The sequence below is a fragment of the Arachis hypogaea genome, chromosome 7, assembly GCF_003086295.3.
Source record: "Arachis hypogaea cultivar Tifrunner chromosome 7, arahy.Tifrunner.gnm2.J5K5, whole genome shotgun sequence".
Taxonomy (NCBI): domain Eukaryota; kingdom Viridiplantae; phylum Streptophyta; class Magnoliopsida; order Fabales; family Fabaceae; genus Arachis; species Arachis hypogaea.
The window spans coordinates 64,643,358-64,651,316 of NC_092042.1; the positions used below are offsets into that span (position 1 = coordinate 64,643,358).

Consider the following 7,959-nt stretch of genomic DNA (forward strand, 5'->3'; position numbering starts at 1 on the left):
ATATAACTTTATTTACAATTTTCTATAACGCTGACATACAAGAATAGTTAAGATATACTTACTCCCATTGAACTGATATAAATCATCAATCGCATTTATCTCAAAATGCCATGTGAGATAATAATTAATTTGATAAAATATAACTTACTAATAACAAAAAATTTTTTCTTTTTTTTTTGATTAAAAAATATATTTTTGATTAACATTGACATATATAACTTTAAAGTAAAATAATATATTCACACAAGTTACATATCATATGAATAAAATTCATATAACGGTGGTCCTATCATAAATATCTAGTACAACATTAACATTTAGTCTTTGGACAGAAATATTAATTTATAAGTGATATTTTTAATACAATAATTAAACATTGATAATAAATCATCTCAAACAATAAGCTTATCTTTGGATAAACATATTGTTCACATAGAACCAAATAAGTATTACATGTTAATTACCACAAATGTGCAGGTAATTTAGCCAAGTACAGAACTTTCTTTGCGCCGATCCATACTCGCATAAACTACGTACACAAGAATTTATTTAGTGCAGTTTACCAAATATTCTCAACAAAATTCTGTCAAACAATAAACTTATCTTTTGATCGACTCATTGTTCACATGAAAACTTGAGAATTATACCAATTTATTACCATATATATTTTCTATGAATTGGCAAAACACCAATCTTTCTTTGGACCAATTAGTGGTTGCATGATTAAATAGAAAATAAACACAAGGTTCAATATTTATTATTTGGCCAAACAAAAAATTCTTTAGACTAATTATTATTCGCATAAATTATAATAATTGATTTATTCTTAATTAACTACTCAAATATAAAAATATCAATAATATGCATATGTAACTCTGTCAAATATAGATATTTCTGTTGTCCTACTAATATTCGTATAAATTATATATCACACTATTTTTAGTATTCTAAAATAAATCAATTTTCACAAAAAATTACTTTAACAACGTTATATTCAATTAATTTATTTTAAAATTAAATTTTATAAAATATAAATATAATATAATTTAAATTATTACTATTTTTTTTATGTAGCAAAACAAAAATGCTTATCGATCCAAAGAAAAATCATACCACAAAAGGAATCAACATACTATATAAAGCTTTATAATCAATGCAAACCACATTATGTATTCTCCTATGTAAAGCATACAAGAGCAATGACCTTTTTTTTTCTTTTTCTTTTTAAAAAAAGCTGCAAATATGTATGTATCCAACGTTGATTAAGCAATACTAATCCTTATTCGTACAACCAGAACCAACAAAGAACGAATGATTTTATATGATTGAATATATAAAACGTGAATGATGCACATATATAAATACATCACTTTGGCCATATAGTCATCACTAATAAAGATTAAACCACAATTAGAAAATTATTTAATACAGATAAATTTATAGAAAAATTTGGTATTAATTACAGATAAATTTTTGGTTACCAACAAAAGTAACAATGGGTTTTATTCTTCTGTAAAACCTTTGTTAAAAATTATTTATCGATTGAAATTTTCTCGTCGGTAAATTTTTATCAGTTACCGACAGATTTTTTCTCTATAAATTCTCCTCTCTATTTTCCTGGAACGTCAGACTTTTCGACGGATTTTTCGTTGGTAATTAGAGACAGATTTTTTGATAAATTTTTCGTCGGTAATTAGAGACAGATTTTTCGACGGATTTTCCGTCGGTAATTGAAACCTTGAAAAACTATTCTACATTCTGAATATAGACAAATTCAAAAATCCGTCAGTACGGTAAAATAATTTTTTTAGATTTTTTCATTGCAAAATAAACCTATTTTTATACAAAATAAATATAAATTTAATAAATATAAATTTTTATTGATGGTACAAATAGAAAAACACACCAGTGAGTATAAAACGCTTTCTTTATAATAAGAAGCAATTATTTCCATGCAATAATACAAAGTGAATACATTAGATGACAAGTAACTATTAGTGGACTCATCAGGTTTCAATATCCTAATTTATGGATAGCTTCATTCTTTCTTGAGCTTCTTAGTGATGGTGGCAATATACTTGCCTTGGTGGAATGCTTGCTCCAACTCAAGTTTAGTTGTTGTCTTGATCCATCACCACCAGCATAAGTTCCGGCACTGTACGGACTGCCACCCTTTACTTCATTCATCTCGAACATGCCGCCGCTAAATGTACATCTGATTGGGACAAACAACATTCCATGGTGAACCAACTGAGTGATAGCAGTGAGCCTGCCATTGATTCCACAATTTTCTTATTATTATTGGAACTTCATTCATGAGTCCTATTAATTACCAATTGATAATAATTTCAAAAATGCTAGGTGCACCTCAAAATCATTTATCAAATTAGTCAAATTTGTATTTTATATTTAGACAAATATTTTATATATATATATATAGTTTATTTAATAACTGATTTTTGATAGACACGTAACATGGTTGTAATAGTTGAGAGTGAAATTCTTACGTTGTAGTCTCCTGTCCGCCACCTTGAGAACCGGTACTATAGAAGATTCCAGCGGGCTTCCCAACGAGCTATTGTGTCTACCATAGGCTTCTAGTTGCATCTAGAAAAGATTTGAATTGAGTAGTCATCATTCCGAATCTTGTTGGGAAGCCAAACACGAAATCGTCACCCTCCGGTAGCTCTTTCGGGTAATGAGCGGTACATCGCTCTTCGGTGGTGCTCCCATTTTGCCAAGCACCTCTTCCGAAAATGTCTCCGGTACCATAGAGTGGCCTCAACACCATCTACAAAATCAGCACCTTTCTTTATTTCTTCTGCTAGTCTCTTTGCATATTCATATAGCGAGTAATACCTGCCAATGAAATCATATTAAAAATTATTTATAACATTACAAAATGAATATATTATTCCATAATCACAAAAGATCCTTGTCCAAACATAGAAAGAGTAGCTCCTATGCTAAACAAACAAATTGTCATCCCAGTTGTGCTTATGTAAAGAAGAGGCTTCCTACCTAGTTTATCAACAAGAACTATGGCAACCAATATGAAAATAGTTTTTGATATTCCAACAGCAACTGTTGCTGCTAGAAGCTTTGAATTGTCCTTGATCCCAACAACTTTGAATATCTCAGGACTGTAATACACTGTTGCATCAATTCCAGTAATCTGCTGAAAATATTGAATACCACATCATGTGATTATCATCCAGCGAAGCAAAGGAGAAGGGAAGATCAATTCACGCCACACCGGTTTGTCCTCCTTGGAAGGAACTCCAGCAGCCTGCTGAATTTCTGCCAATCTCTCATCTACTTCTTTCTCATTCTCAATTTAGCAAAGCTAATAGCTAATATTAGTTTAGGTATAATCTAATATTAATCCACTAATATGGTTAAACTAAACTTTCTTGACATGATCAAACTTCTATGTGCGCATTGATAGCAATTTGGAAACCAATCATCTGAAGTTGAGGCAAGGCAAGGCATGCTAGACCTAGTTAATCAAATGTCAGATGGAAGTTTCTGATAAAGAGTTTTTGGCTTATGTTTTGACCCACTAGATTAACCTCAATCCTAGTTGAGAAAAGGAACTGTTCAGGACAAGAAATTGCCCTCTAGGTCAAATTTATTCACAATAAGGTGATATGAGAAAGTAATTTCCTAGCAAATAGTAAATTAAATAGCACTTCATTCTTATGGAATAAATTTTATTTTTGTTTTTTCACAGACAACAACTTTACCAAACTTTATGATGAGATAAAGAATATGACATAATAGTCTTGCTCTAGAATATCTAATATTGAAGAATGTACAATATACATATGTCTATGAAGGCAGCACATGCACCTAACACCATATATATTAACATAATGAGGCAAGTATTTAAAAAGTGTGAAAACAACAGATGACAATGCTTATCAAATCCACATATCATTTTTGAATCTAAGCCATACCTGTGATCAAGAGCCCGGCAATCACAGTCCTTGCAGAAATAATAGGAATAAGGAACTATTTGCAGAAACCGAACCTACATAATGGCATTCTACGTGAATTATGTCCATGATGAGATATAAAACTTAGCTTTCAGTCTTCTACCAAACAGCTTATAGGAGGAGTTTGTCCTTGATAAATTATATAAAAAAATCAAAATAGATGGTAGCCCAAAAAGATTCTAGTGTTACCAGAGAATACACTCTCCAACATGGTTTTGCAGGGAGTGCCACTAAGCGCCCATCTGTATGAAGAGTCTAAGGTAAGAACAGCTTTTGCAATGTTATAGTGTCTCGACTTTATTTAGTGTGTAGTAGATAAGGATTTGTGATTACATGCAGTGCAAGGAAAGCCACCAAGTATGGCCACAGGACGGGTAGGAGCAGTTGGGCAAATCCAATTTATCTGCACCATATCATATTATAAGATTAAGAAACATTTTATGATACTATATTATATTACTTATCTAAATATTATAGGCACCTAGCTAGGGAGAGTATTATACTAGAGAAGCATATAAGAAAGTCTCAAATGAAGTGAAGGAATATATATTCTTACATTTGGAAGTGGAAGAGTTTCCAGGAGCTGAGATGAGCTGCAAACAAAACAAACTCAAATTCCGGAAATCACAGGTTTCCTTACATATGTTAGTACTCAAACTTAGCCATGCATTTTATACTTAATTTTCAATAGAGAAACAAGATAAGCATTAGCTAGAGGAGAGGTAAAAAATTATCAAAAAACTAAGACATCATATAATGTTAGAAGTGAATTAGCTTTATTATACCAAATTCAATTATAAATGAGTCATTGACTTTGGAGATTTGATCCATTGAATTGTTTTATATGGACATAAATAGAAGAAACTATTAGCCCCTAAAAATGCTTAGAACTTAACACTAAATTAAGAAACACTCATAATTAAAAGCAGAAACTACCTGGTCAGCAATCATTCCAAGTCCCGTGCTTTGCATTAAAGACTTTACGCCCATGCCATCACCATGTTTTTGACTAGCTGCTCGGAACTCTTCCATAGATTTCTCAGGGTTTATCTTCCCCAAAAAAGATTCAATAGAACACGAGAAACAGTTTCACAAATAGAAACATATGAGCACTATTAGTTTAATATTCAATTCTGTTTCAATCAAAATGAGTACCTCGAGAGCATATAATGGTGACACCACTCCTTCAACCGGAACAAGCCTACCACCTCTCAAATTCTAACGAGATTGTAGCATTACACTTCTGAAGTTTTATCCATATTGAAGAACTACTAAACTAAACAATCAAGAGATTTTTCTTGTTTTCGTTAGGTACCTGAGCTAAAGAGTCTCTTAAGGAGTGAGCAGTGTCAGTTAAAACCACCATAGTGGGGTGCCTATAATTTGCAAATCTCACTTCAAGGGAGGTAGCACAGCTTGTTTTTCCCACACCCCCTTTCCCACTAAGCATGTAATACTTCCTCTCCTTCCCTGCCAGCATCTCATCAAATCCACAAACACCTTCTGTGTAAGATCCTAGTAACCTCACTACATTACTAAATATAGTGTGCAATCTTAGCCACTCATCAAAATAACAATCATTGTAATAATAACCAAGCACATTATCCCAAATTTATCATCCATCATGCAAGTGTAATAACAATAATTGTAATAATAATAATAAAGAAAATTATGAACAAAGAAATAATGTTGAATCATTAAAAAGAACAAACCGTTCCATGATTTTTTAGCCACTCTCCTAAAGGTCTATTAGTATTCTGAGGATCATAGGGTTCACCATAAAAGAAGTCTGGAACAACCACATAGTAACCAGAAGCTGCAATCTTATCTGCAAGCTTCCTAAACAACAAAAGATGAACAATGTTATTTAAGACAGGAACACATTGAGATGGAAATAGAGATAATTGACAATAAGAGCAGATTGAATCAGATTAGCCTCCTACTTCTATTGATGGTAAAATTTATCAAAAACTTCAGAAATTTTAAGTGAAAGATAGCAAGGCTTTAATCTTAGCAAGTAACTTCAAACAAGCAAGTAACTCTAACAAGCAAGTAACCTCAAACAAGAAAAGCTTATACATTCCCTTCTTGTCAATTTTTATTCAGTCAACTGTCAAACAAGAACACATTCAAATAATTAGAATAAAGCAACAAAATTTGGAGAGAAGAATGTTAGAGAGAAGTAAACTTAACTCAAAAGGTAGGGAAATTTGGAGCCACCTTCAAGCATTGCTATCCCATGTTGTACATCTTGCGATCATTTTGAGTGAACAAGAGCCCACGATAATTGCAGGAGACACTCCTGCAAGAACCCATCGGATTGCTTCCCAACCTAAGCAACCTCTCTCTCACACCCCTACACAAAAACTCGAGTTATAAAAAGCAGCAAGGAAACAATAAAAAGACAAGGAGGTTTTAATTGTTATCAACAATTTCTTTTGTGAATGAAACATATCATGCTCTAAGCTATAGCTTTAACTGATTACACAATGATCCATCACAACAGAGAATTATTTCATAGAAGCTGCAATTCCTCCTCCATAACTAAAGTAACAAAAGATATGTGATTAATTTATATCTAAACCCTAAACCTATTGCAAGAGCTTACTTGATTTTGACCTAAACATCAAGACTGAATTCACAACCAATAGATAACAAAAAATCATAAGTTGATATCAATTCTGAATGAAGAAAATGGAATATAGAAAAAGAAAAGGCTTACAGCGACGATGTCAGGGTCACACCAGTGTTCCGAGGGTTACCTGAACTGTAGGTCAATCTTGGACGAGATCTATGGTGGTGGCCGGAGCTGTCGTGTCCGACTTGTTGGACTTAGTGATGTTGCTGATCCTTCGTCACTAGAGGGTGGTGGTACTTGCAAGAGACTTCGATGTCTAAGTTAGCACGTGATTTTGGCAGGTTTTTTGTAGATTCAGAGTATGAGTTATACCTGGGTGTTCCAATGTATTTATAGTAGTGTGGAGTGACCTTTCTGGAGATAAGATAGTTATCTTATCTTATCTTTGAGTGAAGTCATCTTATCTCTAAGAGAAACTGCCTTATCCTTCTTTAGGCTTTGTCGCCTTTAGATTTAGGCTGGGTCCTTTTGTTTGGGCCCGCTTGGGCCTCTTATGGCGATTTGGCCGAGTTCTTTGTGTAGAGGTCGGGGAGCCTGACCTAAAGAGGTCGGTAGTTTTATCTTTAATCAACCCGGGTCGCATAGCTCGACCCAGGGTATGACAGTGCCCCTGCTTGAGCTCGGTCTTTCTTTTTGGGGTCGTGTTTTTTAGACTTCGATCCCCTTTTGTTGGGGAAGCCGGGCTCGAGCATTTTGGCCCTTTGTCGATTTTTTTGTAGAAGTCCTGCTAGGTTTTCTACTTTAAAATGTGAAGCGTTTCTTTTCCTTTTACTGGTAGTGCACGTTTTTTGTTTTCTTCGAAACGTGCGAGGGTTTTAAAGCCCACTTTACTCCTTTTCTCCATTTCCTTTCATTTTCTCTTCACGTTTCATTTTTGAATTTTCTAAAGATTCGCTTCAGTTTCTTCTTCACCTTTCTCTTCGTTCTCTTTGCTGGTGCCTGGATCTCTTGCTCTCAAGCCTCTCCATTTCGTTTCCTTTCGAAAATGTTTGTTTGGCGTGTTGTTTCTTTTGCCTTCGAGCAATTATCACCTTTCTCCTCTGCAGGTTGGCTCTTCTTCTTCTCTCTTTTTACTTTCCGCACCGTCCTTTCTGCATTGCTGTGTGCAAAAGTTTTGATCTTGTATTGAATTTGTTTTGAGTCTTTTCGTATTTGTCGGGCTTGATCGTTGCTAAAAACAAATTCAAAACAAGATAAAAACTTTTATACACAGCAATGCAGAAAGGATGGTGCGAAAGGTAAAAAAGAGAGAAGAAGAAGAGCCAACCTGCAGAGGAGAAAGGTGATAACTACTCGAAGGCAAAAGAAATAACATGCCGAACA

The 7,959-nt window shown here is 33.6% G+C and overlaps 1 pseudogene; it reads right to left on the reverse strand.

Moving 5' to 3' along the window:
- Nucleotides 1–1,955: 1,955 nt before the first annotated feature.
- Nucleotides 1,956–6,314, reverse strand: LOC112701541 (probable NAD(P)H dehydrogenase (quinone) FQR1-like 1; annotated as a pseudogene).
- Nucleotides 6,315–7,959: the final 1,645 nt, after the last annotated feature.